Genomic DNA, 12,561 nt, shown 5'->3' with positions numbered 1-12,561 from the left:
TCTTCCAGTTTTGCAGCCGCCTTGGAAAGCCAGGAAGAAATCAGATCATCAGCCTTTGAAGCTTAGAAATCCTTCTTCCCCAGGTAGGCCATGAGGTGAGCTGATGGGGGTATTCAGCTGCTCTATGCCAGCTCACCTGGGCATATGCCCAAACAGGAGCAGCTTTGAGAGGCCAACTCTGATGGTCAATTGCCCCTCACCCCAACTTCTCTTCCTTAATTTTTAGGTCTTTCTGGCCTTTTTCCTTATTCTGCCACTGCTAGCTATATGAGTTTGAACAAGTTACTTACATTCTGTGAGCTGTAGCTTCCTCATCTATATAATAGGGTCTATTAATACCTAGCTCATGGGATTGTTGTGTGGATCAAGTGAGATGTGTGTTCAGCACACAGTAGCTACTCAATAAATGAGTGGTGGCTAATGGCGATGGTGATACCAGGCACAGAAATAAGATAGAAGGGGGCTGTTTGGCAGAAGTGACCTTAGGGTCTTTCTGGAGGCTCCCAGCCTCAGGCCACGAGCAGGTCACTTTGAGTTTAGGCTGAGTACGTGGAGGGAGAAATGCCTGTTTGTGCCATCATCACGATGCCCGCCCCCTTCCTCCTCTACCACGTGCATGCTGTGCACTGCCCTGTCTCACATCCTTTCCTCTCTACCCCATTTCCCTGTGAAAGCAGCTGAAGATGCACATATTATGGGCCCTCTGAGCTCTGTCTAATTGCCAAGCTCATAAGTGCTCAGCACCGTGCTGGCAAACGAGGCAGTGGGGATGCATAATGCTTAAGCTCCGGTTATATTAACAAGGAGATATGGCCAAGTGATAAATAAGCCAACCCAAGAAGAAAAATAATGTTAGGGAGGATAATATGAAAGAATAAAGAAAAGACTGAGGTAGAGAGGAGAGGGTGGAGTAGAGTTGGGTAGTAGGGGGTGGGATAAGGTGCAGAGCTCGGCTTGCTTCAGTGGGAGCCTGCAAGGACAGTGAAAAGAGCACAAGCTTAGGAGTCAGACCCAGGTTTGCATTCTGCCTCAGACACATCAGCTATGTGACCCTGGAAAAGCTGCTTAAATTCAGTTTCCTCACCTAGGAAAATGGGACTAACAAGAACATACCGCCACTAAACGGCTGTGGGAATTAAGTGTTGTAAAGAGCCCTGCAGGTTCAAGGAACACGGTAGGTGCTCAGCAAATGTTATTTTCCTCTGCATGCTCAGAATTCCCATAGCCTCACAGCCAAGCCCAGAAGAGGTGCCCTGGACCTAGCCCAGACTCTTCACCTCATCCTCATCTTGGAGCAAAGAAAGGAGCTGAGCCTCTGGGAAAGGAGGCAGGTAGGAAAGCTAGGAGCAATGGTTAGGGTTACTCCCGAGTCCAGACAAAGCCAAGACTTCTCACCCTTTCAACCAAACTGCAGTGAGCACTTACTGTACACCCAGCCCTTGGGATACAAAGATGGATAAAATGTAGACTATATCCCAAAGTAGCCAGAGGTTGGAAGGGAGAGACAGACACATAATCATGATAGCTAAGGAGGGAGTAAGGGCTTCACTCATTTATGTATCCTGATTTCAAAGAATCTGCTTTATTTTCCCTACCGTCTAATTTGATTCGGAGTTTGGAAAAAAATCCTGACAGTTTCCCCAGAGATCTGAGCAAAGTGCTGCGAAAGTGCAGAGAATAATGAATTCTGCTTAGGAGAGTCAGGAGGCATTTGATCAAGGTAATGACAATGATGAGAGTTAACGTTTATCAGTGTTCACTGAGCACTAACATTTCGGGCGCCAAGTGCTTTACGCACACTCATTCAATCCTCATAACAGCTTTATGAGGGAAATACTATTCCTATTTTACAAGGATAAAATCACACAGTTTGAAAGTGGCAGGATTTGAAGCCAGAGGATCTTATTCTAGATCCCACATTCCTAATGTCTATGCCAAATTGCCTCTCTGAATCTTGAGGAATAAATATCGTGACCATTCTGAGATCAAGGCCAGTTTCCCATCCTCCCCAACCCCGACTGGTACTACACCCAGACCAATAGAGATCAACCATTCATCTATTCATTTTATGTTCATTTAGCACCTACTCTATGTAAGGCTACGTAAGACTCAGAACTGTGGGACTTGTAGGGGGAGCAGCAACCTATGGCCCCTTTCTCCACCCATGAGCTCTGTTTTGCTGTAATTTTCCGTGGCTCCAGAGCCTAGAGAGTAGAATTGGGACAGTCAACTGGGCTTCCTTCCCACCTCTGCCCCTGGTGGGCAGGAATGGTGGGACCTGAGAGGCTCAAGACGTGAATAAGGGCTCAAAGGTTTGGAGACTCAAAGGAGCTTCCAAAGCAAGGGTTTCTTCTCTATTTCAAGAGTAGACTAATTCTCTAAATGCAATCTTACATGAAGCAGATAAAGTGGAACTGCTGTGATAGAAGTGAGCTGGGGGTTTTAGATCCCCGCTCATTTAACATTCTTTATATCTTCTCCCATCTTCTCAGGTGACTCCTGAAGCCTCTCCATGGAATGCAGTTTGAAACCCCTGTCCTAGGTAGAGCACTGGCAAAAGCTTGATGGTGCCCCCTCCTCAGCTCTGCTGGCTGTTGACGATTGGCAGCATCTGCAGCAAGCAAATGAGGTCAGGAAGCAAGGGAGTTATCAATTACTACTGTCATTTGGAGGTTTAATGACTATTTACATGATTCTCTGCCTTACCATGTGCTCTGAATAGCCTACAACAGAGACGTAGGTTCTGGGTTGGGATCAAGGAGAGAGGGGGTCACAAAGGGTGGGCCAGGTGGGGCTGTGGGCAAGTGGGACTTGTGAGTGGAGGAGATGACAGATATTTTCTTCTTGTGGCAAATATAGGAGAGGTCAAGGTTGAGAGGAGATGGAAAAGAATTAAATCAGAGAGCCATTCAGAGTGAATGAAACCCTCACACTTGGTTTTATCACAGATGATCAAGGACACCATCATTAAATTCCGATCACAAGGACACCATTTACAAGGGCAGGGGCAGAGCAGGTTTTGGTTCCTTTCTGTTCTGTGTACTCTTCCCCAGAATGGGGGCCCAGCACTGCTTCTATAGGTGATACATCATGCTGCCTAGAAATTACTTCATGCTGCCTAGAAATTACTTCATGCCACTATTCATTTCCCATGAGGAAGTCCGAAATATTTAGGCAGTATTACAGGCTGGTGCAGAGATAGAGCTTGAGAGTCAGAGGTGAATTTGAGTCTAGGCTTTGTCACTTATAATTTGTTTGACTTGGGCAAGTTACTTATTCTTTCAGTTCCCTCCTCTGCAAAATGGGAAGAATACTAGTTTCTCTCTCATAGGGTTGTTGTAGGAATAAAGGAGTTAATACATACAAAGCACTTAAAACAATACCTGGCATATAGTGGTTACTCAATAAACATTAGTTATTATCATCAAAGCTAAAAGGCCAAGTAACTACTAAGAGCCTCCTCTCATGTCAAAAATAGCTAGGGTCAAAACCTGGTTTGCCAGATTAAGGGCAATTCAAAACTGTATTTGTTTTTTAAACATGATAAAGGCTTATCTCTCAGTCACATCCAAGTCTACTGCAGGTTCATCAGCAGAGTGTGGGAGGTGGTTTTGTTCCATGAAGTAATTCAGAGGTCCAGGCTCATTCACCTAGGCTCCATCATTGCTTAGGAGTTGGGTTTTTTACTAATTTGCATGCAGCCTGCAGGCAAGGGATGGAAGAAAGCTTAGAGGATTGTGCAGGCTTAGACTCACACTTGGAAGAGCCTTACATTCTACTGGCCAGAACCTAAGTCACATGGCCTGACTACAAAGTGCAATCTAGCTATGTGCCTTGGAAAAAGACGAGACTGTTAGGAGAGCATTGGGCCAGTCTTTGCTGCATCTTTCAACTTTTTTTTTAATACTTAATTCAGATATGCATAAAAAGTTTTCATATGGAAAACACTGAACAAAACTAGAGAGAATAGTGTAACAAACCCCCATGACCTATCACTCAGCTTAAACAGTTTTCATCTCATGGCCAATCTTGTTTCATCTATACTCCCACCCAATTCTCCCTTCCTCTTGTATTACTTTACAGCAAATCCACGATAGTGCATCATTAAATCTATAATAATTTCAGCACACTACATTTTCAAGCACTTACTATGTGCCCGTCACTGTGTATGTAGTAGGAATACAATGATGAATAAGATACAATTTTTGCCTTTAAGGAGCTGCAGCTGAGTGAGAAGCTTATTGACTAAAGCTTATTGAGATAAGCTAGACTGAATCACAATGAGAAGAGAAAACAGAACTCTCTAACTTGGGAGGATATATCCTCCAAAAAAATCACCCTTGAAACAGGCAAAGTGACCACAATAATTAATAAACTTATTTCCCCTGACCTCCCTGCCTCACCAGTGGTTTTCCACAAGCATCTTCCCTCTTCCTTGGGAAGCTGCTCCTCCGAGAGCCACTGTAGCATAGGAGCTCTGTAAATCACAGGGCATGAGCTCACCTGTTGGTAGAGGAGTCTGATAATGGAGTGGCTGCTGAGAGAGGATAAAAGAGGCCCTTTCTGGCCAAGTAAGCTCCTGGGGCTTCCACTAAGCAATGACCTCAGGCTTTAACTCTGTCTTTTCTTGGAGGTGGGAAGGATAAGTGGCCTCCAGGGGTTAAGAGGCAGAATCTTAATCAAAAAGAAACTGAGTGTTGACAGCTCTGCTGGCTCCAAGCTCTCTCTAATCGGAGTTCAGGACACCTTCATGGGTCACTAACCTTGCCCCAGATGTCCTGCCCTAGATCATCGCCTGCACGTCAGTCACTCAGCATGCCAGGCCAAGCCAGGAAGAAAACACCACCCGTACCTTCCACCTCCTTCAGGTCCCCCACCGTGCAGAAGGCTGGAGTAGGAAATTCAAATGCAAGTAGGCTTGGAAATTAGACAAACCATCATTAGGTAAAACATACATGCTTATCAAACTTCATATTAAAACAATGTTTCCATATATAAAATTCCAACATCAACTTCAGCCACAGAATATTCATCTGCATGAGACTGTGAAGCACACCTGGGAAAATTGTTTCTGCTCAGAGGTGCAGCACAGAAGGCAAACCGAGTCACATCTAGAGTTATTCCTGCGTGGAGGGGCTGGGTGATAGCTCAGATAGCCCTTTATTATAATCCAGCATCTCTGTGTGAGCACAGCAGGCCGAGCTGGGAACAGACACTCCGCTAGGACTCACCTTCCACAGGAAGCAGGCAAGCAGAGGCCCAAAGTGAGAGTGAGCCCAAGCAGGCATCTCCAGAGCACAGGGTCGGTCTGCTGCCTATCACCTCACAGAATCTTCACTTGTCTCACTTGCCCATCTATTTCCTCCTGTTTTGGAAATGGGTAGAGAGTGAACAGAAAGAAGTATGGAATGCTAGTTCTAAAATTGTCGGGGAGAACCGGGTAGGGGAACAAGGTTAATTGAAGACCACGGTTAATAACGTTTCCCCTTAGTGTGAGCCTGGACGATCAAACTTCAAATAATCAAATATGCTAAGGATAAATGGGGTCTGGGTCACATAGTTTGGCTCTTCACGGCAGAAGGGCAACGTTACACAGAGGCTAGAAGAACAGGCTGAAGAGTCACCGCCCTGGATTCAAGTCTTGGTTCTGCTCAGCCACCCATCAGCCATTTGCTTTGTAAATAATTTATCTCAGAGTTTGCCAAAGACAAACAGGTTGTAGATGCACCACAAATGCTGTCAACTGCAAATTTTCATATAATTATAAAATACTTAAAGCAATTCTTTTAACTATTCAACATTTTATAACAGTTGAAGTTATACTTGAACACTATTCGTATGGCTCCTTGTGAGATTTCTTGAATACGGTAATTGTTATTTTGCTGCATACTACTTTATACCTAGTACCCATTGCCAGAGAGCAACGAGTGACTCCATCATGTACACCTTTCCTGATCCTCCACTGAATATCTTTGTCAAATTTTTAATATAGATGTACTGAATTTTTTACCTAGCCCCATGTAGATGCTCCAAATCCCCTCAAATTTACCCCAGAATGCCAAACAAATATTTTTCTATGTGTGCCATCTTGTGAAAAAGACTGGAAAGCAGTGATTTAATCTCTGAATAAATTTCCTTACATGAAAAATGGGAATAATAATAGTACATATAGGGTACTGTGAGGATGAAATAAAATATATAAAGCACTTAGAATAGTGTCTGGAACACAGTAAATGAATAATAAATGCCACTTATTATTTTTCCTTAGCTTTAGAGATGGGGATAATAATACCATCTGCACATGGCTGACGTGAATATTATGCATGTGAGATAAAGCATGTTAAGGGCTCAGTACACTGGCACATAGTAGGAGGTCAGTAAACACAAGGTCAGTAAGTTACTTGTGCTCTAATTATTCAAATGTACATAGCTTTTTATGTTAAATTGTAACTTTCCAGTGCAGTTCATATGTGTACAACGTTCTGGTTAGACTGTAAGCTCTTTAAACTGATTTCGTTCTCTTCAGGACCTACTACAGTCCTAGAACCATAGAAGCTGCCCAAAACATGACTGGAGATTGATTCTGCAGAGCTGTAAGCCTTTACAAAGCAATTTTATGCCTACTCTTCTTACTTAATTTCTCAAAGCAACAACTAAGAGCTATCTATATTTTAAAGGTAAGAAAACTGAGGTCGAGACAAATTATGCAGCTTGCCTAAGATATCAGCAGGATAGTTTCTGAGCTACAAGCAGTACCCAGGTCTGTTGACTCCAAGTAGAGTGTCCTTTTTACCAGATCCCATTACTGTACTGGGACTGCTGTATACAGCTGTACAGGGGAGTGCAATATTGTAGACACTGCAGATTTGTATACTTAAGTAATTTTCCTGGCAGATAGCGGTAAGAGTTTTGTTATACTAAGTATATTACAATAATTGTCTAAAGGAGTACCTTCATCAAATTTGCACAATTAGGCACCTTATAGATTAGTGGAGGGCCTAATGTACTACTACCACAACTAGATTTTCCTCTGATGATTCAAATAATATTTTAGGATATTAAGCCCTTTGGATTATCAATTTGAACCTAAAAGATACTTAGAGCAGGGGTCAACAAACTTTTTCTATAAAAGGTCAGACAGTAAATATTTTAGGCCTTGGGGGCCACACAATCAGTCTTTGTCACAACTACTAAACTTTGTTGTTGTAGCCTTTGAAAGCAGCCATAAACAATATGTAAATGAACAGGCAGGGCTGCGTTACAATAAAACTCTGCTTAACAAAAAAAGGGCCTTAGGCTATAGCTTGCCAATTACTGACTTACAGAACTCTGGCTATTTGAATTCTCAGTGAGAATTTCTTGAAAGAGCATTACCTCAGTTAGATCGAACTTGTTGATCCTCAACAGGTATGAAGCCAGAATCTGAAACTAGAGCTATCTGATTTCAACCCCCTTCTTCTGTAACTTGAACACATGTATGTTCTCATTCTTGGTGTGGTGACCCGCCAGTATGCAGTGATCAATTGTGAGGTATGTTTGCAAACAATTTCCAGTGTTTATGGATATTACTTTAAAAATAATGGAATAGGTCAGAAGGGACTCACACTTGTTTTGAACTCTTGAATGGAAAGAACAATCAGATCTAGTCCAGAGTGGGATGTCACCGCCACTCTTGGCTTCCAAGGAAACTCTGACTCCTCAGTTCTTTTGGCCTTTGTCTCTACAAATTCCTCTTCCCTTGGCTTAGATGAAAATAAAGCTGTGTTCTATGAAAGAAGCTTTAGAAGGAAACAAAGGTAGGAAAGAAAACAAACAAAAGAGGAGTTTCCAAATTTAAACAGGTAGATTTACAAAGCCTGTTATGTTATGTAATGTAAGAAATTAAGTTTCTTGATTGTAACTGAGATAAAGAAAAAGACCCAGTCAGCTGGTCTAGCAAACAGATAGGGCCTTGTTCCTCTTTGTTACCAGATTAAGCTGTCTAGGCTTCTAACCCAGGCAGCTTCAGGTTGGCACCACTTATTTCCTGGATGGAATTTCAGTCTCTACAATGTGACCATAAATCCATGACCATTTTAGAAATTTAGGGCCGGAAGGAACTTGGAGGTTAACTAACCCCTGCTACATGCTTGAGGTTCCCTTTGGCATCCAATTCTGCTTGGACATCCCTTCAAGGGCAGGGAACTGTCATCTAAATTAGCTTGTGTCATGATCAACAACACAATTTATTAGGAAGTTCTTTCGTGTGTTGAGTTAAACTTACTCTAATTTTGCTGCTTCTGCACACTGCAGTCACATGAAACAGCGCTACCTGCTTCTTCACATAGCAGCCTCACCAATATCTAAAGATGTTACCATGGAGTGTACCAAGCACAGGATTCAAGAATCCAATACTTTCCGTCTGGAGACTTCTGTTTTTGAGAGGTAGGGTAGAATGGGAGGGGGTGTCATAGCACTCTATTGGCAATACTGAGTTTATGGGCAACTAAATTCTCTAAGTCTTTAGTTACATCTCCAACAGGCTGAACTGAGACACAACTGACCTTCTGAATCTAAGAATAAACTACGTTTGTAAGCTGTACAGTATGTTAAGTGCTCTGGTATTCATTATCCAATGCAGCGATTCTAAGCCCCGAGTATATGCTAGATTTACCCTTTCATTTCAATTTTTAAGCAACTTTTAGGGACCCTAATTCTCTCAAACAATATAATTTACTATTATCTCAGCTTTTAGTCACTAAAACTTTTGATTAACAATACAAAAAGAATAGTGATAACAGCTCACATTTGTTGAGCTTTGTGCCAGGCACTGGGCTAAGAGATTTTCATATGTTAACTTATTTAACACTCACAAAAACCTTATGAAGTAGTTATGTATTAGTATTATTTTCATTTAATTGATGGTTTAGTGAAGGTACAGAAAAGTTAAGTTACTTGCTCAAGGTCACAGTGCCAACAGGTAGAGGACCCAGGATTTGAACCCAAGTAGACTGACAAGAGAACTCATCCTTTAAACTACTATATCATATGGTTCCCATCATTGTCCTTTTTTAAAGCATTAATAAACTATGTGAACAAGTCAGGATAGAGCTCTATGGCAAACCAGCAGAGACTTGAGTTAATCAAACCTTTTGAATGAACAGCTGATTCTTAATACAACTACCTATGCTCATGCAGCCTCAGCTGCTCTATCTTTTCCACAATAGCAGTTACTGCCATGCTGAAATCCTAGAGACAGTATGCAGAGACACAGTGTACCATGAGTGGTTAAAAGCCAGGCAGTCTGCATTTGTATCCTGGCTCTATCACCCTCTAACTTTATCACCACAGGCAAATTACTTAAGACTTCTGAGCTTCAGTTTCCCAGTCAATAAAATGATAGTACCAACCTTATTATTATGGTGATTATAAATTAACTCAGGTAAAGTATTTAGAAAAATTCCAGGTACATAGAAATTGCTCAATAAATGTTAGCTGTTACTGTAATGCTCTTTACTCTAAAGCCAGAAATACGATTAGTCTGGTATGTCTGGTTCTAACACAGTTATTACAGTTAACTTTTTAATAATCTAGTCTAAAACCTTACTTATAACTTATCAAATTTATCAGTCTACATGTTGGTACTCTATCCTCTTCTTATTTTTAAAAATAGAAATATCTGCTCATTTTCAATCATTCAGGACCTCCTAGTTCACCATGCTTTCTTAAAGACTACCAAGAATCCTGATCTCTCTCTACACTGAGAACCACAGACTTGAAGTATACTCTGATATCTTGACATTTGGATGTAATGGAGAAAAACGGCAGGAACTCCCTAAGGTGTCATCTCAGTTTATGGCCTGTAGAGTCATCACCAGTCTGTGAACCTGACTGTAAGAAATCAAGATTGGTGGTCAGGACAGTTGAAACAGAGCCACTTTCGATCCTCAAGGCCAAGTCTGAGAGGGGCCCAGGATATGAGCTATCACAGCACAGCTGTCCTTTAGCACATTAAGTTACTTCTGAGCCCAGGATGAGAGCCAGCTGAGTAGACACTGCCCAAGAATCGGGACATATGCAGCATATGAACCTGAAAGCACTGCACAGCTGTTACCCATCTTCCCAATCCTTTCCAGAGACAGAATCTTGTAGAGAACTTTCTAGATCTAGTCCAGCGGTTGTAAGCTAACGGACCATGGACCAAAAGTAGCCACAGATGTCTTATTTGCCCTGCTTAGTGTCATATATTTTTTGAATTAGCTGCCAGTATTTAAAAATTTGAAATTTTGCATAAAAATAGATTTGGCTCATCTTGAAAAACATAGATCTGGCCACATTATGTCCTTAGCACAATAATCAGCTGAGCCTGAGTAGTAGCTACCCAGTTTAGACATGTGGAACCCAAACAGACAACGACATTTGAAAACTCTGATTAAATCTAAACAGTTCATTTCACAGGTGAAGAAAATTGAGCTCTAAAACGATCTGACCTGTCCACATTAAATGGCAGAGTCAAAATTGAAGGCCAGGTGTTTTCAACCCCAGTCCGTGATTTTCAGTAAGTACTGTTGATCTTTCCTCTAGGGAATGTGAGGTACAGGGACTTACCGGCTTGTATGAACAATGACAAGGAGAAACAAAACTGAGAACTAGGTCTTCTGCTTTTGCACCCACTACCTTTCATTTCCTATGCTGGACCAGAAAATTCTTAGGGGCTGCAATCCACTAGGGAAGTTAAGTCTAGCCAGAAACTCCAAGTCCCAGCATTCCTCAGACTGCTGACTACACCCACAGTTCAAACTATCTGTGCTCTCTGTACAAAGCACTGCACATTCCCAGCCTCCACCAGATGCTCTCATGCCCAGCTGGGTTATGAACAAACATGCTGCTTTCCCTTTGTTAATGGCCTTTTCTCTACCCACACAGGTAGTTAGGGAACAATGGCCTCCACGGGACACTGATGCTGGAGGAGAGGTTACAGTTACAGATGATAGGAGGTCAGTAGGAGCTCTGAACTCTCTTTCTGGCTCTCTTCCCAAAACACCAAATGGCTATGCCATGGCCTTCAATACATCGCTTTTAAAAAAAAGTGCAGGTTCTGTCCTGATTGACAAAGGATGCCCTAGCCACATTCCCCTTGAGTATAAAGACATTGATTTGTGAGAATATTTGAAATCTTTAGCTTAAAAGGCCCTGAATACACAGTATCATAGCATCATTATACTTCAGAGACAGGAATATATTACCTAAAACTGTCCAAGGGGATATCTAGTTTCCTTTTTATCTTGGAGATGCCAATGACAAAACTATAGTCTGTGTAAGTAATTAGGATAGGAACTGCAGGAAGAATGGAATAGTTAACAAAGGAACCATTCACAAGAGATCATTTTCTGTAGAAATACAAAATCAAGATTGTCTTTTATAAGAATAAGGAGAGAGTGAAGCCACCATTAAAATCCAAAAGGAGGGGTTTCAGACAGCTTCCAGGTTGGTGAAGCAGAATGCCTCCATGTGCCACTGTGCTGGGCTCCAAACTCCAAGAGGACTGAAGTTTCTTTGTTCTCGACCTCACCCTATGAATCTCTTCATCTGGCTGTTGGTTCCTGTGCTTTAATACCCTTGGTAATAAACCACTCATCTGCTGTGTGGCTGACAGGGTCTTGGTATTCCAGCCTGGTGTCAGGCCTGAGCCTTTGAAGTGGGAGAGCGGAGTTCAGGACATTGGACCACCAGAGACCTCCAGGCCCCATGTAATATCAAGCAGCGAGAACTCTCCCAGAGATCTCCGTCTCAATGCTAAGACCCAGCTCCACCCAACGGTCAGCAAGTTCCAGCGCTGGACGTCCCATGCCAAACAACTAGCAAGAGAGGAACACAACCCCACCCATTAGCAGAGAGGCTGCCTAAAATCATACTAAGTTCACAGACACCCCAAAACACACCACTGGACACGGCCCGGCCCACAAGAAAGACAAGATCCAGCCCCACACACCAGAACACAGGCACCAGTCTCCTCCACGAGGAAGCCTACACAAGCCACTGAACCAACCTTACCCTCTGGGGGCAGACATCAAAAACAATGGGAACTACGAACCTGCAGGCTGTGAAAAGGAGACCCCAAACACAGTAAGTTAAGCAAAATGGGAAGACAGAGAAATATGCAGCAGATGAAGGAGCAAGGTATAAACCCAACCAGACCAAACAAATGAAGAGGAAGTAGGCAGTCTACCTGAAAAAGAATTCAGAGTAATGATAGCAAAGAAGACCCAAAATCTTGGAAATAGAATGGAGAAAATACAAGAAATGTTTAACAAGGACCTAGAAGAACTAAAAAGCAAACAAAAAATGATGAACAACACAATAAATGAAATTAAAAATTCTCGAGAAGGAATCAATAGCAGAATAACTGAGGCAGAAGAACGGATAAGTGACCTGGAAGATAAAATAGTGGAAACAACTACTGCAAAGCAGAATAAAGAAAAAAGAATGAAAAGAATTGAGGACAGTCTCAGAGACCTCTGGGACAACAGTAAGCGCATCAACATGTGAATTATAGGGGTCCCAGAAGAAGAAGAGAAAAAG

The sequence above is a fragment of the Balaenoptera ricei genome, chromosome 2, assembly GCF_028023285.1.
Source record: "Balaenoptera ricei isolate mBalRic1 chromosome 2, mBalRic1.hap2, whole genome shotgun sequence".
Classification (NCBI taxonomy): Eukaryota; Metazoa; Chordata; class Mammalia; order Artiodactyla; family Balaenopteridae; genus Balaenoptera; species Balaenoptera ricei.
This window is presented reverse-complemented; position numbering follows the sequence as displayed.